The sequence below is a fragment of the Hyla sarda genome, chromosome 5, assembly GCF_029499605.1.
Source record: "Hyla sarda isolate aHylSar1 chromosome 5, aHylSar1.hap1, whole genome shotgun sequence".
Taxonomy (NCBI): domain Eukaryota; kingdom Metazoa; phylum Chordata; class Amphibia; order Anura; family Hylidae; genus Hyla; species Hyla sarda.
The window spans coordinates 175,960,649-175,988,390 of record NC_079193.1 but is presented as its reverse complement, the minus strand read 5'-3'; positions in this window follow the sequence as shown (position 1 = coordinate 175,988,390).

Sequence of the window (27,742 nt, the reverse complement as noted above, 5' to 3'; positions counted from 1 at the left end):
CCGATGGAGTAGTTCCTCTCAGCCGGAGAGAAGGTCCTAGAAAAAAAACCACAAGTAACAGCATGCCCGGAAGAATTTTTTTGTAGAAGGACCGCTCCAGCTCCTACAGAGGAGGCATCAACCTCCAATAGGAAGGGTTTAGATGGGTCAGGTCTGGAGAGCACGGGAGCCGAAGAAAAGGCAGACTTGAGCTGTTTAAAGGCGTCTTCCGCTTGAGGAGGCCATGACTTAGGATTTTCATTCTTTTTGGTTAAAGCCACAATAGGAGCCACAATGGTGGAAAAACGTGGAATAAATTGTCTGTAATAATTGGCGAACCCCAAAAAACGTTGGATAGCACGGAGTCCGGAGGGGCGTGGCCAATCTAAGACGGCAGAGAGTTTATCTGGATCCATTTGTAGTCCCTGGCCAGAGACCAAGTATCCTAGGAAAGGAAGAGATTGACATTCAAACAGACATTTCTCCATTTTGGCATAAAGTTGATTGTCACGAAGTCTCTGAAGAACCATGCGGACATGCTGGCGGTGTTCTTCTAAGTTGGCAGAAAAAATCAGGATATCGTCCAGATATACAACAACACAGGAATATAAGAGATCACGAAAAATTTCATTAACAAAGTCTTGGAAGACGGCAGGGGCGTTGCACAGGCCAAAGGGCATGACCAGATACTCAAAGTGTCCATCTCTAGTGTTAAATGCCGTTTTCCATTCATCCCCCTCTCTGATGCGGATGAGATTATAGGCACCTCTTAAGTCCAGTTTGGTAAAGATGTGGGCACCTTGGAGGCGATCAAAGAGTTCAGAGATGAGAGGTAGGGGGTAGCGGTTTTTACAGTGATTTTATTAAGACTGCGGTAGTCAATGCAAGGACGTAGGGAGCCATCTTTTTTGGACACAAAGAAAAATCCGGCTCCGGCAGGAGAGGAGGATTTGCGGATAAAGCCCTTCTTTAAATTTTCCTGGATATACTCAGACATAGCAAGAGTCTCTGGGACAGAGAGAGGATAAATTCTGCCCCGGGGTGGAGTAGTGCCCGGGAGGAGGTCAATAGGACAGTCATAAGGCCTGTGAGGAGGTAAAGTCTCAGCTTGTTTTTTGCAAAAAACATCCGCAAAGTCCATATAGGCCTTAGGGAGACCGGTTACAGGGGGAACCACAGGGTCACGGCAAGGAGTACTGGGAACCGGTTTAAGGCAGTCCTTGGAACAAGAGGGGCCCCAACTCTTGATCTCCCCAGTGGACCAATCCAGGGTTGGGGAATGGTGTTGAAGCCAGGGTAGTCCAAGGAGAATTTCGGAAGTGCAATTGGAGAGGACCAAAAACTCAATTTTTTCGTGGCGAGGTCCAATGCACATTAGGAGGGGTTCCGTGCGGTAACGCACGGCACAGTCCAATCTTTCATTGTTAACGCAATTGATGTAGAGAGGTCTGGCGAGACTGGTCACTGGGATGTTGAACCTGTTGATGAGAGAGGCCAAAATAAAGTTTCCTGCAGATCCGGAGTCCAAGAAGGCCTTAGTGGAGAAGGAGAAGGTAGAGGCAGATATCCGCACAGGCACAGTAAGACGTGGAGAAGCGGAGTTGACTTCAAGGACTGTTTCACCTTTGTGCGGAGTCAGCGTACGTCTTTCCAGGCGGGGAGGACGGATAGGACAATCCTTCAGGAAGTGTTCGGTACTGGCACAGTACAGGCAGAGATTCTCCATGCGGCGTCGTGTCCTCTCTTGAGGTGTCAGGCGAGACCGGTCAACTTGCATAGCCTCCACGGCGGGAGGCCCAGGAACGGATTGCAGAGGACCAGAGGAGAGAGGAGCCGGGGAGAAAAAACGCCTCGTGCGAACAAAGTCCATATCCTGGCGGAGCTCCTGACGCCTTTCGGAAAAACGCATGTCAATGCGAGTGGCAAGATGAATGAGTTCATGTAGATTAGCAGGGATTTCTCGTGCGGCCAGAACATCTTTAATGTTGCTGGATAGGCCTTTTTTAAAGGTCGCGCAGAGGGCCTCATTATTCCAGGATAGTTCTGAAGCAAGAGTACGGAATTGTACGGCGTACTCGCCAACGGAAGAATTACCCTGGACCAGGTTCAACAGGGCAGTCTCAGCAGAAGAGGCTCGGGCAGGTTCCTCAAAGACACTACGAAATTCCGAGAAGAAGGAGTGTACAGAGGCAGTGACAGGGTCATTGCGGTCCCAGAGCGGTGTGGCCCATGACAGAGCTTTTCCAGACAGAAGGCTGACTACGAAAGCCACCTTAGACCTTTCAGTAGTAAACTGGTCCGACATCATCTCCAAGTGCAGGGAACATTGTGAAAGAAAGCCACGGCAAAACTTAGAGTCCCCATCAAATTTATCCGGCAAGGATAGTCGTAGGCCTGAGGCGGCCACTCGCTGCGGAGGAGGTGCAGGAGCTGGCGGAGGAGATGATTGCTGAAGCTGTGGTAGTAGCTGCTGTAGCATCACGGTCAGTTGAGACAGCTCGTGGCCTTGTTGAGCTATCTGTTGTGAGTGCTGGGCGACCACCGTAGTGAGGTCAGCGACATCTGGCAGAGGTACTTCAGCGGGATCCATGGCCGGATCTACTGTCACGATGCCGGCTGGCAGGAGGTGGATCCTCTGTGCCAGAGAGGGATTGGCGTGGACCGTGCTAGTGGACCGGTTCTAAGTCACTACTGGTTTTCACCAGAGCCCGCCGCAAAGCGGGATGGTCTTGCTGCGGCGGTAGTGACCAGGTCGTATCCACTAGCAACGGCTCAACCTCTCTGGCTGCTGAAGATAGGCGCGGTACAAGGGAGTAGACAGAAGCAAGGTCGGACGTAGCAGAAGGTCGGGGCAGGCAGCAAGGATCGTAGTCAGGGGCAACGGCAGAAGGTCTGGAACACAGGCTAGGAACACACAAGGGAACGCTTTCACTGGCACAATGGCAACAAGATCCGGCGAGGGAGTGCAGGGGAAGTGAGGTATAAATAGGGAGTGCACAGGTGAACACACTGATTAGAACCACTGCGCCAATCAGCGGCGCAGTGGCCCTTTAAATCGCAGAGACCCGGCGCGCGCGCGCCCTAGGGAGCGGGGCCGCGCGCGCCGGGACAGGACCGACGGAGAGCGAGTCAGGTACGGGAGCCGGGGTGCGCATCGCGAGCGGGCGCCACCCGCATCGCGAATCGCATCCCGGCTGGAGGCGGTATCGCAGCGCACCCGGTCAGTGGATCTGACCGGGGCGCTGCAGAAACGAGAGTGTAGCGAGCGCTCCGGGGAGGAGCGGGGACCCGGAGCGCTCGGCGTAACATAAAGCTTGTTCTGCAGCAATAAGGCGAACAGAGGTGTCACTAATATCTTTCTGTATAAACTCGATGTTCAGTAGAATAAGATCAAAGGCATATTTATTCGATATCAGTTCGAACTTAGATCTAAAGTCCATATCAGAGCTGTAGGCATTATCGCGTGGTTGTGTCCTCAGGCCTCTAGGTATCATTTGTGACCGATAATATTGACTTAAAGTGGCTAGGTGCAATTTCAATTATAAAAGACGTTTGGATTCATACTCATATTGTCTCGACAAGTCTATGATAGAAGGCACTTGTAAAAATGCAGCAGTATCATCATTGATAGCACTAAAAATTCTATCGATGTCCCCTGAAGAATAAGAAAATGTATTAGCTGGAGCAGAGGTACTGGTAGTTGTAGAAGAATCCATTTTCAATAGGTGCAAGCTCTGATGACCAGGTTCCAGATAAGAATTGTAGAGCAGCTGCCTGTACGTTGCCTGTATTTTCTGGAATAAATCACTTTCCTGCACTTTAAGTTGGTGTGCTGCAGTTGCCTTCCATTGTATCTACAAGTATTGGATCCAGGATCGGGATCCCTGAGACCGCTTGCACCCATTTACTTTTACTTCCACCTGGGAGTGCTGCTCTACAATTCATATATATATATATATATATATATATATATATATATATATAGTGTGAATGGCACAGACAAATGTAAATTGCATTGGTTTCAGTCTGAATTTGTAGCGTCAGCGGTTACCTGGATACCAGATCAGGTGGTCAAGGGGAGGGTCACATGGTCGCGTCTCCCGTTTTTCCTCGCATTCATGCGAGAGATGTCACGTGGTGTGCCATGGTCGCGTGATACTCTATGGTCACGTGACTGGGCCCATGTGACTGTTGGATATTATCACACAGGCGCAGTCGAAATTACACCATGTTAATGGCGCCGTGTTTGCTATACAGAGCGGGTAAGTGCTGCTCTCCTATAATGTTTAGATATTTAATCATGCACTTTATGTGTTTCATGTGCAATCTATTAATAAATTGTTTCATATTATTAACTGTTACTGCAGAAATATTGGAGTTGCGATTCAAGCATTATTTGTAACACTTGAGCACTATGTAAGTGTTACGCCGAGCGCTCCGGGTCCCTACTCCTCCCCGGAGCGCTCGCGGCGTTCCTCTCTCTGCAGCGCCCCGGTCAGACCTGCTGACCGGGAGCGCTGCACTGACACTGCCGGCAGGGATGCGATTCGCATAGCGGGACGCGCCCGCTCGTGAATCGCATCCCAAGTCTCTCACCTGTCCCGGTCCCCGGCTGTCTCGTCCTGGCGCGCGCGGCACCGCTCCTTAGGGCGCGCACGCGCCAGCTCTCTGAGATTTAAAGGGCCAGTGCACCAATGATTGGTGCCTGGCCCAATCTGTCTAATTAGCCTCCACCTGCTCCCTGTCTATTTAACCTCACTTCCCCTTCACTTCCTTGCCGGATCTTGTTGCCTTTGTGCCAGAGAAAGCGTTACAGTGTTTGCCTTACCAGTGTACCTGACCTCTTGCTATTGCTATTGACTACGAACCTTGCCGCCTGCCCTGACCTTCTGCTACGTCTGACCTTGCCTCTGCCTAGTCCTTCTGTCCCACACCTTCTCAGCAGTCAGCGAGGTTGAGCCGTTGCTGGTGGATACGACCTGGTTGCTACCGCCTTAGCAAGACCATCCTGCTTTGCGGCGGGCTCTGGTGAATACCAGTAGCAACCTAGAACCGGTCCACCGACACGGTCCACGCCAATCCCTCGCTGACACAGAGGATCCACATCCAACCTGCCAAATCCTAACAGTAGATCCGGCCCTGGATCCCGCTGAGGTCCCGCTGCCAGTTGTCGCTAACCTTACCACGGTGGTCGCCCAGCAGTCTCAACAGATAGAGCAACTTGGACAACAGTTCGCCCAACAAGGACAGCAGCTGTCGCAGTTGACTGCCATGCTACAGCAACTTCTGCCACAGCTACAGCAGCAACCATCTCCTCCGCCAGCTCCTGCACCTCCTCCACAGCGAGTGCCCGCTCCTGGCTTCCGCTTGTCCCTGCCGGACAAATTTGATGGGGACTCTAGACTTTGCCGTGGTTTCCTGTCACAATGTTCCCCACATTTGGAGATGTTGTCGGACCAATTTCCTACAGAACGGTCGAAGGTGGCTTTCGTGGTCAGTCTCCTGTCTGGGAAGGCCCTGTCATGGGCCACACCGCTCTGGGACCGCAATGATCCTGTCACTGCCACTGTACAGTCCTTCTTCGCTGAGGTTCGTAGTGTCTTCGAGGAACCAGCCCGAGCTTCTTCTGCCGAAACTGCCTTGCTGAACCTGGTCCAGGGAAATTCTTCTGTAGGCGAATACGCCATCCAATTTCGTACCCTTGCCTCAGAACTATCTTGGAACAACGAGGCCCTCTGCGCGACCTTTAGAAAGGCCTATCCAGTAACATCAAAGATGTGCTGGCCGCACGAGAAATTCCTGCCAACCTGCATGAACTTATCCATTTGGCCACCCGCATTGACATGCGTTTTTCTGAAAGACCCCAGGAGCTCCGCCAGGAAAAAGACCTTGATCTCTGGGCACCTCTCTCACAGTATCCTTTGCAATCTACCCCTGTGCCTCCCGCTGAGGAGGCTATGCAAGTGGATCGGTCTCGCCTGACCCATGAAGAGAAGACTCGCCGCAGAGATAATAATTTATGTCTGTACTGCGCTAGTACCGAACATTTCTTAGTGGATTGCCCTATTCATCCTTCATGTCTGGGAAACGCACGCACCCAGCTCACGTGGGAGTGGCGTCTCTTGGTCTGAAATCTGCTCCTCCACGTCTCACTGTGCCCGTACGGATTTCTCCTTCTGACAACTCTTCCTTCTCAGCTATGGCCTTCTTGGACTCTGGTTCTGCGGGAAATTTCATTTTGGCCTCTTTTGTTAATAAGTTCAGCATCCCTGTGACCCGTCTCGCCAAGCCGCTCTACATTTCCTCGGTCAACGGAGTGAAATTGGACTGCACTGTATGTTACCGCACAGAACCCCTGCTCATGAGCATTGGACTGCATCACGAAAAAATTTAACTTTTTGTTTTGCCCAACTGCACCTCTGAAGTCCTCCTCAGGCTGCCATGGCTCCAACGCCACTCTCCTACCCTTGACTGGACCACCGGGGAGATCAAGAGCTGGGGTGCTTCTTGCCACAAAAGATGCCTCACGTCTGCCCCCAGTCCCGTCTGTCAAACCTCAGTGTCTCCCCCTATACCTGGTCTCCCCAAGGCCTATCAGGACTATGCCGTGCCTCCTCATAGCCCCCGTCCTGGTAACACTCTGCCCCGTGCCAAGCTTCACCCTCTGCCCCCCTCCCCATTCCCATTCCTTCTGAACTGCCTGCCGTTGATGACCATACTCAGGACTTCACTGTCCTCCAGAAGGAGACTCTACAATCGCTCCCAATGTCCTCGTCCCATGTGGAGCGACATCCGGACAAAAAGAGGGGTAGACCTAAGGGGGGGGTACTGTTACGCCGAGCGCTCCGGGTCCCTGCTCCTCCCCGGAGCGCTCGCGGCGTTCCTCTCTCTGCAGCGCCCCGGTCAGACCCGCTGACCGGGAGCGCTGCACTGACACTGCCAGCGGGGATGCGATTCGCATAGCGGGACGCGCCCGCTCGCGAATCGCATCCCAAGTCTCTCACCTGTCCCGGTCCCCGGCTGTCTCGTCCTGGCGCGCGCGCCAGCTCTCTAAGATTTAAAGGGCCAGTGCACCAATGATTGGTGCCTGGCCCAATCTGTCTAATTAGCCTCCACCTGCTCCCTGTCTATTTAACCTCACTTCCCCTTCACTTCCTTTCCGGATCTTGTTGCCTTTGTGCCAGAGAAAGCGTTACAGTGTTTGCCTTACCAGTGTACCTGACCTCTTGCTATTGCTATTGACTACGAACCTTGCCGCCTGCCCTGACCTTCTGCTACGTCTGACCTTGCCTCTGCCTAGTCCTTCTCTCCCACGCCTTCTCAGCAGTCAGCGAGGTTGAGCCGTTGCCGGTGGATACGACCTGGTTGCTACCGCCGCAGCAAGACCGTCCCGCTTTGCGGCGGGCTCTGGTGAATACCAGTAGCAACCTAGAACCGGTCCACCGACACGGTCCACGCCAATCCCTTGCTGACACAGAGGATCCACATCCAGCCTGCCGAATCCTAATAGTAAGCACTTTTATAACACTATGATATAATATTTGATACAGTTTTTTGTAATTGTGTGATTAAGTAGATGTTTTCACTAGATTGTTTGTAATTACACTTAGCTGGTTATATATACCTCTTAATATGTGTGTATCACTAAGTGTGAAAACGTTGCTTCAGAGAGAGATGAGGAAATAAATTCACTTTGGTTTATTGGAGTGCTGCATCCTTGGCGTTCTTATTTGGATGGACCCTGACCCAGATTTTTTTCAACTTTTTTCTATATATATATATATATATATATATATATATATATATAACATCCAATTGGTATAGGTCACAGCAAAAAGTATGCAGACTCCCAATTTCAAAAAGGCTGTGGTCTTTATTTAGGTCATCAGCAATGCAACGTTTCGGCTATAGTGTAGCCTTTGTCAAGCATGAATACAAAGTGAATAAAGTGCATATATATAGATCTCCAAAACAATCTGATTGGTACAACATCAGGTGCAAATGTTCACAATTAAACATAGTTACCACCATGGTCACGGGCATAAGAGCAGGGACTAGTGCTGTCTTCCTCCTTGGACGTATATATATATATATATATATATATATATATAAAGGGGCACTGCGGTTGAATTTTTTTTAGAAATCAACGTGCCAGAAAGTTAAACAGATTTGTAAATTACTTCTTTTTATAATCTTAATTAGAGATGAGCGTACTTTTCAAAAATTCGATTTGGCCGATTCGCCGAATTTTCCGAAAAGGTTTGTTTCGATCCAAATTTTTTTGCGCCGAATCTATATTAAAAAGGCTATTTCTAGCCTACATACAGCCTCTATAGGGGAATAGAACACTTTGCTGTGTTCATAAAAGGCATATGGAGTGTGCTGGGTTAGTGAAATAATACATGTTATTCAGAATAACATGCAGATTACCGGCATCACTTTTAGAATCACTGCCGCACAGCAGCACAATGACAGAGCCTGGTGGTGGCATCAGTGTCAGGAGACCATATAGTGACTGAATGACATAGCGTGGAGGTGTTGGCAGCATGAGGAGACCATTTAGTGGCTGAATGACACAGCGTGGAGGTGTTGGTAGCATGAGGAGACCATATAGTGGCTGAATGGCACAGCGTGGAGGTGTTGGCAGCATGAGGACACTATATAGTGGCTGAATGGCACAGTGTGGAGGTGTTGGCAGCATGAGGACACCATATAGTGGCTGAATGACACAGTTTGGATGAGGCTGAAGCATGAGGACACCATACAGTGGCTGAATGACAAAGCCTGGAGTTGGCTGATGCACGAGTACACACCAGGGCTTAACAATCCCCCCCAAAAAACACCACAATTTTAGAAATTTTTGAAAAAGATTTTGGATAGCGGGTGCTACCTATGAGAAAGTTTGAAATTCCCAGACCCAAGATTTTGGATAGCAGGTGCTACCTATGAGAAAATTTGAAATTCCCAGATCCAGGCCCCACAGTGGCATCAGTAACCCATAAATTGCCTGAATGACACAGCCTGGAGTTGGCTGATGCACAAGTACACAGCAGGGCTTCACAATCCCCCCCAAAAAACACCACGATTTTAGAAATTTTTGAAAAAGCTTTTCGATAGCGGGTGCTACCTATGAGAAAATTTTAAATTCCCAGACCCAGGCCCCACAGCGGCATCAGTAACCCATATATTGCCTGAATGACACAGCCTGGAGTTGGCTGATGCACGAGTACACACCAGGGCATCACAATCCCCCCAAAAAAACACCACAATTTTAGAAATTTTTGAAAAGATTTTGGATAGCGGGTGCTATCTATGAGAAAATTTGAAATTCCCAGACCCAGTAGCGCCATCATTTTTTTATTTGAAATTTAAAACAACCTTTGCGTGTCCCGGACCCCAGCGTGTGGGTACGAAGGACCAAATCCAACAAACCCCACAGGGCTCATGTGGCCGTGAGATTTAGGCCCTGACCGGCCATTGTTTCCAAGACTTCTCGCCAAGGCAAACCATGTAAAGAACAGCGTGACAAAGCCGTGACCTGCACACATGTGCTGCTGGGTCCCTGAGACTTGTCCGGGCAGTGGAGGCTTAAGACACAGTGGAGGATGTGGAGGCGGAGTAGCACACTGTCACAGGACCAACGGGCTGACAGAGTTTAGCAGGAAGCAGCATTGAGTACACACCAGGGCTTCAGAATCCCAAAGAAAAAACAGCCATTTTTTTAAAAAATTAATAATATTTAGGACAGCGGTTGCTACCAATATATTGCCTGAATGACACAGCCTGGAGTTGGCTGATGCATGAGTACACACTAGGGCTTCACAATCCCTCCAAAAAAACACAACAATTGCAGAAATTTATGAAGAAGACTTTTTGATAGCGGGTGCTACCTATGCGAAAATTTGAAATTCCCAGACCCAGGCACAGCAGTGCCATCAGTAAACCATATATTGCCTGAATGACACAGGCTGGAGTTGGCTGATGCATGAGTACGCACCAAAGCTTCACAATCCCTAATAAAAAAGACAAACATTTTTGACAAAAAATTTTAACGGAAATTTAGGACAGCGAGTGCTCTCTATATATTACCAAAATGACGCAGCCTGGAGTTGGCTGCAGCATGAGGAGACCATTGAAATGTGTGATTTTTTTATTTGAAATTTAAATCTAAATTTGTGTCCTGGACCCCGCCGTGTGGGTACAATGGACCTAATCTCACAAGCACCCACAGGGCTCATGTGGCCGTAAGATGTAGGCGCAACGTCTCCATAGCCCTGACCAGCCAGTTTTTTTTACCTTTGTTTAAGAACAAGCGCATATCCAAGAGTCCAGAAGACTCTATAATGCAGGACAGTGGACCACCAAAAGAAATTCTTCTATAAAATAATTTTTATGAAATAAAGAAGCAGACTTCATCCGTCTGCGTATGTTTTTTTGAAAATGTTACTTACAAAATCACACGCAACAATCGTTCAATGGTGTAATGGTTATAATTTTGGAAAATTCAAGTTTATTACTGTGATAATTATCAGAAATAAAAAAAAAAACACTACCCAAGAGTGTTTAACCCCTTCAGGACGGAGCCCATTTTGGCCTTAAGGACCGGAGCGTTTTTTGCACATCTGACCACTGTCACTTTAAACATTAATAACTCTGGGATTCTTTTAGTTATCATTCTGATTCCGAGACTGTTTTTTCGTGACATATTCTACTTTAACCTAGTGGTAAATTTTTGTCGATACTTACATCCTTTCTTGGTGAAAAATCCGTAAATTTGATGAAAAATTGGAAAATTTTTCATTTTTCTAACTTTGAAGCTTTCTGCTTGTAAGGAAAATGGATATTACGAATAAATTTTTTTGGTTCACATATACAAATGTCTACTTTATGTTTGCATCATAAAATTGATGAGTTTTTACTTTTGGAAGACACCAGAGGGCTTCAACGGTCAGCAGCAATTTTCTGATTTTTCACAAAATTTTCAAACTCAGTATTTTTCAGGGACCAGTTCAGGTTTGAAGTGGATGTGAAGGGTCTTCATATTAGAAATACCCCATAAATGACCCCATTATAAAAACTACACCCCCCAAAGTATTCAAAATGACATTCAGTAAGTGTTTTAACCCTTTAGGTGTTTCACACGAATAGCAGCAAAGTGAAGGAGAAAATTCACAATCTTCATTTTTTACACTCACATGTTCTTGTAGACCCAATTTTAGAATTTTTACAAGGGGTAAAAGGACAAAATGTTTACTTGTATTTGTAGCCCAATTTCTCTCGAGTAAGCACATACCTCATATGTCTATGTAAAGTGTTCAGCGGGCGCAGTAGAGGGCTCAGAAGCGAAGGAGCGACAAGGGGATTTTGGAGAGTACGTTTTTCTGAAATGGTTTTTGGGGGGCATGTTGCATTTAGCAAGCCCTTATGGTGCCAGAACAGCAAAAAAAAAAAACACATGGCATACCATTTTGGAAACTAGACCCCTCGGGGAATGTAACATGGGATAAATTGAACCTTAATACCCCACAGGTGTTTCACGACTTTTGCAAATGTAAAAACATAAAAAAAAATTTACCTAAAATGCTTGTTTTCCCAAAAATTTTTAATTTTTAAAAAGGGTAATAGCAGAAAATACCCCTAAAAATTTGAAGCCCAATTTCTCCTGATTCAGAAAACACCCCATATGTGGGTGAAAAGTGCTCTACTGGCGCACTACAGGTCTCGGAAGAGAAGGAGTCACATTTGACTTTTTGAAAGCAAATTTTGCTCTGGGGGCATGCCGCATTTAGGAAGCCCCTATGGTGCCAGGACAGCAAAAAAAAAAACCTACATGGCATATTATTTTGGAAACTAGACCCCTTGGGGAACGTAACAAGGGGTTAAGTGAACCTTAATACCCCACAGGCGTTTCACGACTTTTGCATATGTAAAAAAAAAAAAATAATTTTTTACCTAAAATGCTTGTTTTCCCAAAAATTTTACATTTTTGAAAAGGGTAAAAGCAGAAAATACCCCCCAAAATTTGTAACACAATTTCTCCCGAGTACGGCGATACCCCATATGTGACCCTAAACTGTTGCCTTGAAATACGACAGGGCTCCAAAGTGAGAGCGCCAAGCGCATTTGAGGCCTAAATTAGGGACTTGCATAGGGGTGGACATAGGGGAATTCTACGCCAGTGATTCCCAAACAGGGTGCCTCCAGCTGTTGCAAAACTCCCAGCATGCCTGGACAGTCAACGGCTGTCCGACAATACTGGGAGATGTTTTGCAACAGCTGGAGGCTCCGTTCTGGAAACAGTGGCGTACCAGACGTTTTTCATTTTTATTGGGGAGGGGAGGGGGGCTGTGTAGGGGTATGTGTATATGTAGTGTTTTTTACTTTTTATTTTATTTTTTGTGCTAGTGTAGTATAGTGTTTTTAGGGTACAGTCGCACGGGCGGGGGTTCACAGTAGTTTCTCGCTGGCAGTTTGAGCTGCAGCAGAAAGTTTGCGGCAGCTCAAACTTGCAGCCAGATACTTACTCTAATCCTCCGCCCATGTGAGTGTACCCTGTACGTTCACATTGGCGGGGGGGGGGGGGGGGGGCATCAAGCTGTTGCATAACTACAACTCCCAGCATGCCCGTTGGCTGTCGGTGACTGCTGAGAGTTGTAGTTTTGCAACAACTGTAGGCACACTGGTAATGTATCACTGAGTTTGTGACCTAACTCAGTGTTTCACAACCAGTGTGCCTCCAGCTGTTGCAAAACTACAACTCCCAGCATGTACGGTGCATGTTGTACGGTGACTGCTGAGAGTTGTAGTTTGCAACAGCTGGAGGCACACCGGTCGAGTTAGGTAAAAAAAAAACTCTGAGTTTCACAACCAGTGTGCCTTCAGCTGTTGCAAAACTACAACTCTCAGCAGTCACCGACAGCCAACGGGCATGCTGGGAGTTGTAGTTATGCAACCAGCAGATGCACCACTACAACTCCCATCATGCACTTTAGCTGTTTGTGCAAGCTGGGAGTTGTAGTTATACAACAGCTGAAGGTACACTTTTCCATAGAAAGAATGTGCCTCCAGCTGTTGCAAAACCATAAGTCCCAGCATGCCCATAAGGGAATGCTGGGAGTTGTGGTGGTCTGCCTCCTGCTGTTGCATAACTACAGCTCCCAGCATGCCCTTTTTGCATGCTGGGAGCTGTTGCTAAGCAACAGCAGGAGGCTGTCACTCACCTCCAACGATCCAGCCACATGAGGTCAGTCCCGCCGCCGCCGCTGCTCCTGGGGCCCCGATCCTAACATTGACGCCGGGGATCGGGGTCCCCAGCACCCGGGGTGCACGTCCTGCACCCGCTCACGTCCTCCGGAAGAGGGGCGGAGCGGGTGCGGGAGTGACACACGCAGCAGGCGCCCTGATTGGTCGGCCGGTAATCCGGCCGACGAATCAGGGCGATCGTGAGGTGGCACCAGTGCCACCTCACCCCTGCAGGCTCTGGCTGTTCGGGGCCGTCAGAGACGGCCCCGAACAGCCAATAATTCCGGGTCACGGGGTCACTGGAGACCCGATTGACCCGGAATCGCCACAAATCGCTGGACTGAATTGTCCAGCGATCTGCGGCGATCGCCGACATGGGGGGGCATAATGACCCCCCTGGGCGATATGCCGGGGTGCCTGCTGAACGATTTCAGCAGGCATCCGGCTCCGGTCCCCAACCGGCTAGCGGTGGGGGCCGGAATTCCCACGGGCGTATGGATACGCCCTCGGTACTTAAGGACTCGGGATGCAGGGCGTATCCATATGCCCTATGTCCTGAAGAGGTTAATAACCCCATACATTGTGCCATAAATGTTGAAATTTAAATTAAGCATGTATGTATGTATTTAAAAAATCCTAAAATTAAAGGACCAAGCCCAGAAGCATCATGAAGTCAAGTAGTTCCTGAAAGACACAGGAGTAGTCAGGAGTAGGCATCAGCAGTATCCAAGAGTCTTTAATGACCCCTTAAATTGCACTTTCACTCACGAGATCGAGCAATAACAGGTGTGTTATGCCCTAAGAGGTCCGGGGCTGCAAGCGCGCTACACTGAACGGACCAGCGTGTGTCTATCTTTCACCGACAGGTGTGGGTAACCAGCTGAACCCCGTTCGCGATAGGGATCAGGGATTGCAATTATTTGCCAGGAAAGAAGAATCACAACTAAGCGCGGGTCATAAGCTCGGGTTCATTAAGTCCCTGCCCTTTGTACACACCGCATTTCTCTACTACCGATTGGATGGTTTAGTGAGGTCCTCGGATCGGCCCCGGCGGGGTAGGAGAAGGCCCTGGCAGAGCGCCAAGAATTTAAAGATCATTGTTGAAATTTGCATTAAATGGGCATTGTCATCAACATTATTTTTTTATATGTTGTAGTTCATATGCACTACAACATATCTCTAATATATTTTAATTATTTTTTTTTTATAAACATGTTCTAATTTATGTTTGAAAACCGGCCACTAGGGGTCTCCCTCCTAGTGGCCGGCTGCAGGCTGACGTGACGTCACGCCTGAAAAAGGACTGATGCGGCCGGGCATCGGTCCTTTTTCATTCAGCCTGCGCTCACTCCCTGCCTGTCAATCAGACAGGTGGGTGCGAATGCATTGGCTCCCTGGCCTGACACGCCGGCCCCGCCTCCCGCACATGAAGCCACTGCTGCTGCCGCCCCTGCATGCCGCTGCCAGACTCTGCAGTAAGTAAGTATGGAATAATAGAGCAGGGATCATGATTGTAAACGGGGGTTGGGGGAGAACGGGGCTCGGGGTTTTAAAAACGGGGGGGGGGGGGGGAACGGGATAGTTTGCCAGCATTTATTGTTTTCAACACGGGGGGGGGGGGTAGCGCGGCAGCATTTATTGTTTTCAACACGAGGTGCCTCCAGCTGTTTTACCACTGCAACTCCCAGCATGCCCTGACAGCCAATAGATGTCAGGGCAAGCTGGGAGTTGTAGTGGTGAAACAGCTGGAGGCACCCTGTATAGATGAAGTAAGGGGGGAAGTCCCCCCCAGCAGGCATCAGTGACGTGGTGCCTGCTGGGGAAGTCTGCCTGGTAGTGAGCACACTGCCAGGCAGACAAAAATTTATTTTTAATATAGTAAAAAAAAAATTAAAAGCAGGGAGGGGGTTAGGGATAGATCCTGAGGCCTGAGGCATCAGGGAGGCAATTATTTCCTGAAAGATACAGAATGAGTCAGGAGCAGTCATTCGTAGTACCCAAGAGGGTTTCATAACCAACCCCTTACATTTAAAGATCAATGTTGAAATTTGCATTAAGCATGTATTTAGCTATTGCTAAACATCCAAAAATTGAAGGGCCAAGGCCTGAGGCATCAGGGAGGAATTTATTTCCTGATAGACACAGAATGAGTCAGGAGCAGTCATTCGTAGTACCCAAGAGGGTTTCATAACCAACCCCTTACATTTAAAGATCAATGTTGAAATTTGCATTAAGCATGTATTTCGCTATCGCTAAACATCCAAAAATTGAAGGGCCAAGGCCTGAGGCATCAGGGAGGCAATTATTTCCTGATAGACACAGAATGAGTCAGGAGCAGTCATTCGCAGTACCCAAGAGGGTTTCATAACCAACCCCTTACATTTAAAGATCAATGTTGAAATTTGCATTAAGCATGTATTTAGCTACTGCTAAACATCCAAAAATTGAAGGCCCAAGGCTTGAGGCATCAGGGAGGAATTTATTTCCTGATAGACACAGAATGAGTCAGGAGCAGTCATTCGTAGTACCCAAGAGGGTTTCATAACCAACCCCTTACATTTAAAGATCAATGTTGAAATTTGCATTAAGCATGTATTTAGCTATTGCTAAACATCCAAAAATTGAAGGGCCAAGGCCTGAGGCATCAGGGAGGCAAGTAGTTCCTGATAGACACAGAATGAGTCAGGAGCAGTCATTCGCAGTACCCAAGAGGGTTTCATAACCAACCCCTTACATTTAAAGATCAATGTTGAAATTTGCATTAAGCATGTATTTAGCTACTGCTAAACATCCAAAAATTGAAGGCCCAAGGCTTGAGGCATCAGGGAGGCAATTATTTCCTGATAGACACAGAATGAGTCAGGAGCAGTCATTCGTAGTACCCAAGAGGGTTTCATAACCAACCCCTTACATTTAAAGATCAATGTTGAAAATTGCATTAAGCATGTATTTAGCTATTGCTAAACATCCAAAAATTGAAGGGCCAAGGCCTGAGGCATAAGGGAGGCAATTATTTCCTGATAGACACAAAATGAGTCAGGAGCAGTCATTCGCAGTACCCAAGAGGGTTTCATAACCAACCCCTTACATTTAAAGATCAATGTTGAAATTTGCATTAAGCATGTATTTAGCTACTGCTAAACATCCAAAAATTGAAGGCTCAAGGCTTGAGGCATCAGGGAGGCAATTATTTCCTGATAGACACAGAATGAGTCAAGAGCAGTCATTCGTAGTACCCAAGAGGGTTTCATAACCAACCCCTTACATTTAAAGATCAATGTTGAAATTTGCATTAAGCATGTATTTAGCTACTGCTAAACATCCAAAAATTGAAGGGCCAAGGCCTGAGGCATCAGGGAGGCAATTATTTCCTGATAGACACAGAATGAGTCAGGAGCAGTCATTCCCAGTACCCAAGAGGGTTTCATAACCCCTTACATTTAAAGATCAATGTTGAAATTTGCATTAAGCATGTATTTAGCTACTGCTAAAAATTGAAGGGCCAAGGTCTGAGGCATCAGGGAGAAAAGTAGTTCCTGAAAGACACAGAATGAGTCAAGTGCAGTCATTCTCAGTACCCAAGAGGGTTTCATAACCAACCCCTTACATTTAAAGATCAATGTTGAAATTTGCATTAAGCATGTATTTAGCTACTGCTAAACATCCAAAAATTGAAGGCCCAAGGCTTGAGGCATCAGGGAGGCAATTATTTCCTGATAGACACAGAATGAGTCAGGAGCAGTCATTCGTAGTACCCAAGAGGGTTTCATAACCAACCCCTTACATTTAAAGATCAATGTTGAAATTTGCATTAAGCATGTATTTAGCTACTGCTAAACATCCAAAAATTGAAGGGCCAAGGCCTGAGGCATCAGGGAGGCAATTATTTCCTGATAGACACAGAATGAGTCAGGAGCAGTCATTCCCTGTACCCAAGAGGGTTTCATAACCCCTTACAATTAAAGATCAATGTTGAAATTTGCATTAAACATGTATTTAGCTACTGCTAAACATCTAAAAATTGAAGGGCCAAGGTCTGAGGCATCAGGGAGAAAAGTAGTTCCTGATAGACACAGAATGAGTCAGGAGCAGTCATTCGCAGTACCTAAGAGGGTTTCATAACCAACCCCTTACATTTAAAGATCAATGTTGAAATTTGCATTAAGCATGTATTTAGCTACTGCTAAACATCCAAAAATTGAAGGCCCAAGGCCTAAAGCATCAGGGAGGCAAGTAGTTCCTGAAAGACACAGAATGAGTCAGGAGCAGGCATTCGCAGTACCCAAGAGGGTTTCATAACCCCTTACATTTAAAGATCAATGTTGACATTTGCATTAAGCACATATTTAGCTACTGATAAACATCCAAAAATTAAAGGCCCAAGGCCAGATGCATCAGTGAGGCAAGTAGTTCCTGAAAGACACAGGATGAGCCAGGAGCAGGCAATCGCAGTACCAAAGAGGGTTTCATAACTGTAATTGATAACCCAAGAGGGTTTCATAACCAACCATAAGTGGGAAATGTTGGTGTAGCAGCATGGTCAATCTATTCTGAGGCATCTGGCATTGGTGGCTGGAAATCCTGGCTGATCCATCCCTGATTCATCTTCACAAACGTCAGTCTCTCCACATTTTTAGTGGACAGACGAGTTCGCCTTGGGGTGACTATGGCCCAGGACACACTAAACACCCGCTCTGATGGCACACTACTGGCCGGGCAGGACAGCTTTTCCAGGGAAAACTCTGCTAGTTGTGGCCATAAATCAAGTTTGGTTGCCCAGAAGTCCAGCGGATCTTCAATGGTTGTTGGCATGGCCATGTCAAGGTATGCCACTACCTGCTGGTTCAGGTCCTGCTCCATGTCTACCTGCTGCTGATGAGTTGCTTCACTATGCGGGTGAAGAAAGCTACTCATCAGCGACTGTAGACTCAGGCTGTTGCTAATTGAGCTGGTACTGCTCCTGCCACTCCTCCCCAGCAGCCATGGCAGTGGAAGGTGAGCGCAGAGGGCCCCCCCCGAGTCAGACCTGTGAGTGGATGGACCATGTGGCCGAGAGGCATCAGCCAACTGACTACATAGAATCTCTCTGTAGTAGGTCAGTTTGTCCTCCCTCTCAGTGGGTGTAAAAAAGGCCCCCATTTTGGGACGGTAGCGAAGGTCTAATAAGGTGGAGATCCAGAAGTCCTCCTGCTGACGAATTTTGACAATTCGGGGGTCACTACGCAAGCAACTGAGCATGCATCGTGCCATTTGCGCCAGTGACTCGGAGGGACTACCTGCCTCCATCTTCACTGCATACTGCCACAGTGTGTCTGGGTACTCTGTCTCAACTTCCTCATAACCCTCCAGCTCCTCTGGCTGCTTCTGCTCCTCCTCTCCTGTCCGATGACTAGAAACACCGGCACTCTTATCCAACCTAAACTGTGCTCCGCTCTGCCCCTCATTATCCTCATCTTCCAGTTCAGCCCCCACAGGGCTCATGTAGCCTTGAGATGTAGGCGCAACGTCTCCATTGCCATGACCAGCCATGGTTTCAATAATTTGTTGTAGGAAATGTAGGAGTGGAATAACGTTGTTCATGGCATAATCCAGGCGACTCACAAATAATGTGGCTTCCTCAAAGGGCATCAGCAAACGGCAGGTGTCACGTATGAGCTGCCACTCGTTCATATTGAAGTTACACAGGGGAGTACTCCTATCTGCTTGGATCATCAAGAAATCGGTGATGGCTTTTCTTTGCTGGTATAGTCTGTCCAACATATGGAGGGTCGAATTCCAACGTGTGGCAACGTCACAAATAAGACTATGTTGTGGGATACCGTTCCGATGCTGCAGCTCAAGGAAGGTGTGCTTGGCAGTGTACGAGTGGCTGAAGTGCTTGCACAGTTTCCTTGACATTTTCAGGATGTTTTACAAATGGGTTGAAGACTTGAGGAAGTGCTTGACAACCAGATTCAACACGTGTGCCATGCAGGGCGCATGTTTCAAACTTCCTTGTCACAGCGCGGACACGATGTTCTTCCCGTTGTCGGTCACCATGGTTCCCATTTCCAAATTTCGTGGAGTAAGCCATACTCTGATTTCTTTACGAATGAACTTTAGCAATTCCTCCCCTTTGTGACTCCGTTCGCCAAGGCAAACCATGTGAAGAACAGCTTGACACCGCCGTGCCCTACACACATGGTACGATGAAGGGCCACCGAGATTTGGAAGTGCAGTGGAGGCCGAGGACACGGTGGAGGATGAGGAGGCGGCGTCGCACACTGTAACAGGATCAACTTCCTGGGAGCGAGAGCATGGAGGAGGAAACGGTGTGACCTGTCCTAGTTGCTGTTGTGGCTGTGCAGGAACAACATTTACCCAGTGGGCCGTAAAAAGACAAGTATTGTCGCTGCCCATAGTTACAGCTCCACACGTCGGCACTGCCGTGCACTTTTGAACACACCGACAGGCTCAAGGACTGGCCCACCTTCTCTTGTACAAACTTATGCAGGGCTGGTACTGCCTTCTTCGCAAAGAAATGACGGCTTGGGACTCTCCACCTCGGCTCGGCACAAGCCATCAATTTTCTGAAAGGTGCAGAGTCCACCACTTGAAAAGGGAGGGACTGCAACACCAGCAACTTGGACAGGAGCACATTCAACTTCTGCGCCGTTGGATGAGTGGGCGCATACTGTTGTCGCTTGGACGTGGCTTCACCGATGGATTGTTGGCGGAATGGCTGACTAAAAGCGGGAGAAGAAGGAGTGACAGAAGGAGGGTTTGACACACAGCTCCCTTCGGCTGAGGTGGTGGAGCCTTGGCTGGATGAAGGAGGGAGCAGATGGCCACAGGGTGATGCAGCAGGCTGGACCACTACATCGGAGCCACGGTTCTCCCAGGCCGCTTTATGGTGGCAAAGCATGTGTTGACGCAGGGCCGTGGTGCCGACATTGGGACCCTGGCCACGCTTCACCTTCTGCCGACAGATCTTGCATGTGGCTACGTGAACCTCCTCTGGATGCCTTATGAAAAACTTCCACACCGCCGAGTAGCTGATTTTTCCACCCGCAGTCCGCACTAATTGACTGCTACTGGCGCCGTCTCCAGGAACCCCTGTTCCACTACCTCCCGGAAAGGTAGGCCGGCGCGAAGCAGTTGGTCTCCCCGGGCACGTTTGGCTCCTGAATTTCCACTACTGCCACCACTCTGACTGCCAACCGTGCTACCGCCTTGCTGCCTCAAGGGCAATCTGCAACTCTCTTCTCCTGATGATGATGAAGCCCCTTCTGCACCCGCCTCCTAATTGCGATTGGCTTCATCATCATCCACAGGTGTGTGCACGTCACTGATGTCCTACTCAGGTTCCCCAACAGTGTCTGGTTCAGGACTCTGAACCTTTGCAACACCGCCACCCACATCACTCTCCGCATCACTACTTGGCCACCTAGCAGAGCAAGCGGCGCATGTTTCCTCCCCTTCTTGGCTGTCCAGTAGCTGCTGACTGTCCTCTATTAGATCGTCCTCAGTAAATAGTGGAGCTGAACCAACAGCATAAGATACTTCTTTAGGAGAGGGAACAGCATAGGACAAAGGCAATGGGAGGACAGGGACTGCTCCCGGGCCATGCCAACTGAGGGTTGCGTCTGAGGAACCCACCGACTGTTGACTGTGGGTGTCAGATGTTACTTGTGATGATGTGGATGAGCGTGTTAACCAATCGACGATGGCAGATGGGTTGCTGGTGGAGACACGACCGCTGGCTGATAACGGGAGCTCAGGCCTCTCGCTGCGACTCCTGCTGCCACTCGCCCAAAGTCTGCTGCCAACTCTGCCTGAAGTATTTAGGCCTCTGCCACTCCTCTGAGCAGGTCCTGACACTTCTCTGCCTGACATACTTAGTGCGTTTATGAGTGTATTACAATACGCTACACTACTCTTTAAACAGTATTTGTCTAGAACAGCAGCAGGTGATTACTTACGGCTGTCCTTTCACAGTATGTAGGCCCTTGACAGATTAATAGGTACTAAATGGTACAATACTTGGATGTACCTATGCGGTATGCACTGATGAGGGCAGTAATATGCCTAACTATACGCAGAAAAAACTCTGTATTTTTGTAAAACACCAGCCGGTGAATACTATTGTTTGGACTTTGACGGTATGGAGCACCTTGACAGCTTAACAGGTACTAAATGGTACAATACTTGGATGTACCTATGTGGTATGCACTGATGAGGGCAGTAATATGCCTAACTATACGCAGAAAAAATCTGTATTTTTGTAACACACCAGCCGGTGGATACTAATGTTTGGACTTTGACAGTATGGAGCACCTTGACAGCTTAACAGGTACTAAATGGTACAATACTTGGATGTACCTATGCGGTATGCACTGATGAGGGCAGTAATATGCCTAACTATACGCAGAAAAAATCTGTATTTTTGTAAAACACCAGCCGGTGGATACTATTGTTTGGACTTTGATGGTCTGGAGCACCTTGACCGCTTAACAGGCACTAAATGGTACAATACTTGGATGTACCTATGCGGTAAGCACTGATGAGGGCAGGAATATGCCTAACTATATGCAGAAAAAAATCTGTATTTTTGTAAAACACCAGCCGGTGAATGCTATTGTTTGGACTTTGACGTTATGGAGCACCTTGACAGCTTAACAGGTACTAAATGGTACAATACTTGGGTGTACGTTTGCGGTATGCACTGATGAGGGCATTAATATTCGTAACTATACACATAAAAAGCTATTTAACCCCTTAAGGCCTAAAATTTAATTTTTACGTTTTCATTTTTTCCTCCTCGCCTTCTAAAAATCATAACTCTTTTATATTTTCATCCACAGACTAGTATGAGGGCTTGTTTTTTGCGCGACCAGTTGTCCTTTGTAATGACATAACTCATTATATCATAAAATGTATGGCGCAACCAAAAAACACTATTTTTGTGGGGAAATTAAATAGAAAAACGCAATTTTGCTAATTTTGGAAGGTTTGTTGTGCTTAAAAAAAATCACAAACTTTTTAACCAAATTAGTACGTTTATAATCCCTTTATTTTGATGACCTCTAACTTTTTTATTTTTCCGTATAAGCGGCGGTATGAGGGCTCATTTTTTGCGCCATGATCTGTACTTTTTATGATACCACATTTGCATATAAAAAAACTTTTAATACATTTTTTATAATTTTTTTAAAATAAAATGTATTAAAAAAGTAGCAATTTTGGACCTTTTTTCCTTTTTTACGTTCACGCCGTTCACCGGACGGTATCATTAACATTTTATTTTAATAGTTCGGACATTTACACATGCGGCGATACCAAATATGTCTATTAAATTAATTTTTTACGCTTTTTGGGGGTAAAATAGGAAAAAACTGACGTTTTACTTTTTTATTGGGGGAGGTGATTTTTCATTTTTTTTGTACTTTTACTTTTAAATTTTTTTACATTTTTTTTTACACTTGAATAGTCCCCATAGGGGACTATTCATAGCAATACCATGATTGCTAATACTGATCTGTTCTATGTATAGGACATAGAACAGATCAGTGTTATCGGTCATCTTCTGCTCGATCTCAGACCAGAGCAGGAGATGCTGGGAGCCGGAAGGAGGAAGGTGAGGGGACATCCGTGCGGCGTTATGAATGATCGGATCCCTGCAGCAGCGCTGCGGGCGATCCGATCATTCATTGAAATTGCGTACTGCTGCAGATGCCGGGATCTGTATTGATCCCGGCATCTGAGGGGTTAATGGCGGACGCCCGCGAGATCGCGGGCGTCGGCCATTGCCGGCGAGTCCCTGGCTGCGATCATCAGCCGGGATCAGCCGCGCATGACACGGGCATCGCTCCGATGCCCGTGGTTATGCACAGGACATAAATGTACGTCCTGGTGCGTTAAGTACCACCGCACCAGGACGTACATTTACGTCCTGCGTCCTTAAGGGGTTAAAAAAAAAAAAAGACAGCCGGTGAATACTATTGTTTGGACTTGCACAGTATGTAGCCCCTTGACAGATTAACAGGTACAAAATGGTACAAATGCACTACAGTCCACTGAACAATCACGTATTTCTGAACAGCAGCAGGACCCAACAGTGCAGCACCACAAACAAAATAAAATATCCAGGGATTAAACCCTAAATTGCACTCTGTCACACAATTCTGAGCAGCAGAAGATTTGTGGAGCAAAAAAAATAAACTAAATTTGGCTGAAAAATGCTTCAGAAAGTTCAGGCAGCTTGGAGATCTGTATGAGGCAGCTGACAGCTATCTGCCCCTCTCTGCTGCAATGCTCAATAATGTGAATAGGAGGTTTAGCTATCAATCATCCTTCTCAGTGTAACAGCAAAGCACTCTGCACTCCTGTCTTTCCCTAATGCTGATGTGACTAGCAGTTACAGTGTAACGCTGTGGTATGAGCTATTCACACACACACGCAGTCCCGTCCTCTCCATCTGAGTGCATAGATGAAATGAAGAGAGGCAAGATGGCCGCCGATTATATAGGGGCTGTGACATCACAGGGGTCAGTGAACATTGATAGGCTGCATCTCACATGTGATTCAGGGTCAGCCCGCCTACCTTCATTCCCGCCGCTGTTTCCCGCCCTCCCATAATCCCCTGCCCCATGTACTCACATGTGGATCCGCCATCTTAGGTCTCCAATAGCCTGGAGCGCTGTAAAATGGAGTTTAATGAAGCGAATTAATGATTTTTTCATGAAATTCGTAACAATTTGGGTTTGTCAACTTCGATTCGCTCATCTCTAATCTAAATCCTTCCAGTACTTATCAGCTGCTGTATGCTACACAGAAAGTTCTTTTCCCTTTGAATTTATTTTCTGTCTGACCACAGACCTCTCTGCTGACACCTCTGTCCATGTCAGGAACTGTCCAAAGCAGGAGCAAATCCCTATAGCAAACCTCTCCTGCTCTGGACAGTTCCTGAGGTGCCATTAAAAATATACTTTTGTTGGTATGCCTTAAAATCCACCCCAAAAAAAAGAAAAAAATTATTTCTTATCCTAATGAATAAATCTAAATAACTATTTTACTATCACACACATAGGACTAATATCAGACCAATAGTAGCAAGATGCTGTCAAGATGCTATTATGTTCACTTATCGTTTGTGCGAAATGTGTCAAAGAGGCCAAAAAGGAGAGGAACAGAAATGTATGGTTTGAAATCTATACACCATATAATGACACACTACTGTCAGCGTGGATTTTTTAATAAGAAATGTTCCCAACGTACGTTTCTATCCCAAGATTTAATTAAGCACACATAGGGACGTCCTCAGGGGAACAATAACATATTGTTAGATAGATATTAAATATGCATTTATCATATAGACAGAGCAATATCCCAAATGATGAAGTAGATAACAAACATATTTTGATCAAGGACTATGCAGTCCATCCCACTCAGGGGTAAATATGAAAATGACCATAGAATAATAGTAGTGGGCTCATGCAAAATTTCTCTTAGTTGTGGACAGCCCCGCTATAGATGGATTTTGTCGGCAGAACATTGCATGCTCAGAGGATTTCATGCTGACAGGTTGTCAGTATATGATCTAATAGTCCTGCAGTGGCAGGATGCCAGGTAGATAGTCCCAGTGTTGTGCGTGACTATCTATCAGGCGTCCTGCCACTGCAGGACTATTAGATCATATACTGCCAACCTGGCAGCATGAAATCCTCTGATCATGCAATGTTCTGCCAATAAACTCAATCTATAGTGCACTACTATTATTCTATGGTCATTTTTATATTTATCCCTGAGTGGGGTGGACTGCATAGTCCTTGATCAATATTTGTTTGTTATCTACTACACCATTTGGGATATTGCTCTATATGATATTGCTCTATATGATAAATGCTAATTTAATATCTATCTAAGAATATGTAATTTTTCCCCTGGGGACGGCCCTATGTGTGCTTGATAACATCTTGGAATAGAAACGTACGTTGGGAACGTTTCTTATTAAAAATCCGTGCTGACTGTAGTGCGTCAGTATATGGTGTATAGATTTGAAACCGTAGATTTATGTTACTCTCCTTTTTGGCCTCTTTGGCACATTATGTAAAAGGGATAAGTGAATATAATAGCATCTTGACAGCATCTTGCTACTATTGGTCTGATATTAGTCCTATGTGTGTGATAGAATAATATTTATTTAGATTTATTCACTTGGATAAGGAATACACTTTTTCTTTATTTGGGTTGATTTTAAGTATATTTTTATGGCACTTCCGCTTTTCTCTTTAATTCTGATTCTTGTTGGGAATAATTGATAATTAGGGGTGGTATATAGCCTAACGTATATATATGTGTTGGTCATTAAACCACATTAAATCTGTGCAGGATACTTTACGTGTCAATACACCCTTATAATATATCTATGCCCAGAATATTAGATTTATACAACTTATACAGTTTCAGAGCTCTACATCTCAATGACATTTTTATTTTTAGGAGGTGATGTGTAAGCCCGACTTTTCATGGGTGAGACATTTAGCTAATATAAACTTTTACCCATTATTTACTAGAGTGATCCCGACAGTTTTTTTTAATCAGGTTTTGAACCCAAATTGTGTTGCATGCTTTGTACGCCAGAATTTACAAACATAAAAATCCTTTAAAAAAAAATGACTCTCTCTGGGCATGACCACCAGGAAAATGGGTGTGACTGCTGAAAAGGGGCATGTCCCCAACATTTTTGTAACATCCCAACACATTTACAAAGGATTTCACATAAAATGTGAAGGATTTGAGCCATTGAAAACCCGACAGCTCAGAGCAATTGTAAAAAAAAAAGCAAAATGTAGGAAAAGTGCAAAATGTAGGGAAGCATTAGTAAATATAATGGAAAAATACCTGTTGGGGAAAAAAACACACAAAGAAAACTACACTGCACTCTTAGTAAATCAGGGCCATTGTGTGCAATGCTGTATGTTCGGCTTTGATGCAAAACTGCAGGAAGTTACTTCACAGAATATATAATTTGTCTATCGACCAATATATATCACCGAATAATAGACTTATTAAAATATAACTTTTATTACAAGCTCATAAAACAAGGGGTAACACAATTCAATACACAAACTCAAAAATTATATTCGAGTGGATGAGCACCTCAAGTCCGTACCAGTCCACACCAAAAACAGACATATACAATTTATGCCACAAGATAGTAATCAAATTCAAGTGATGAACATTAGTATAGTATACACAATGATACAGTGGGGATCAAAAGTGTGGGCACCCCAGGTAAAAATTTGTATTAATGTGCATAAATAAGCCAAGGAAAGATGGAAAAATCTCCAAAAGGCCTCAAATTACAGATTATACATTCTTATAATATGTCAACAAAAGTTAGATTTTATTTCCATCATTCACACTTTCAAAATAACAGAAAACAAAAAAATGGTGTCTGCAAAAGTTTGGGCACCCTGCAGTTAATATCTTGTACTGCCCCCTTTGGCAAGTATCACAGCTTGTAAACGCTTTCAATTCTTGTTTGAGGTATCTTTGCCCGTTCTTCCTTATAAAAGTCTTCCAGTTCTTTGAGATTTCTGGGCTGTCTGTCATGCACTGCTCTTTTAAGGTCTATCCATAGATTTTCATTTATGTTGGGGTCAGGAGATTGTGAAGGCCATGGCAAAACCTTCAGTTTTTCACTGATGGCATCAAGTTAGCATCCAAAATTTGCTGAAATTTTATTGAATCCATTTTTTCTTCTACTCGTGAGATATTCCCTGTGCCACTGGCTGCATTACAACCCAAAAGCATGATTGATCCACCCCCATGCTTAACAGTTGGACAGAGGTTCTTTTCATTAAATTCTGTTCCCCTTCTTCTCCAAATGTACCTTTGCTCATTCCGGCCAAAAAGTTCAATTTTAACCTCATCGGTCCACAGAACTTGTTTACAAAATGCATCAGGCTTGTCTATATGTCCATTTGCAAAGTTCAAATGCTGATTTTTGTGGTGAGGACGTAGAAGAGGTTTTCTTCTGATGACTCTTCCATGAAGACCATATTTGTACAAGTATCTCTTTATAGTGGAATAGTGTACCACAACTCTAGTGTCTGCCAGATCTTTCTGGAGGGATGTGCAGTCAAATGTGGGTTTTGAATTGTTTTTCTCGCAATCCTGCCAGCTGTTCTGTCTGATATTTTTCTTGGTCTTCCAGATCTTGCTTTAACTTCCACTGTTCCTGATGACTGACATTTCTTAATTACATTCCGAACAGAGGATATTGACATCTGAAAAATGTTTTGCTATCTTCTTATAGCCTTCTCCAGCTTTGTGAGCGTCAACTATTTTCAGTTTCAGATTTCTAGACAACTGCTTAGAAGAACCCATGGTGCTGATTGTTGGGGCAAGGTTAGATGAGTCTGGGCATTTAAAACCTTTGAGATTGACATCACCTGGTCTTCCAAGATGATGATTGAGAACAATCCATGACACTGGCAGGTCTCAGCTTTGCAAAGGGGGCAGGGCATGCTATAAA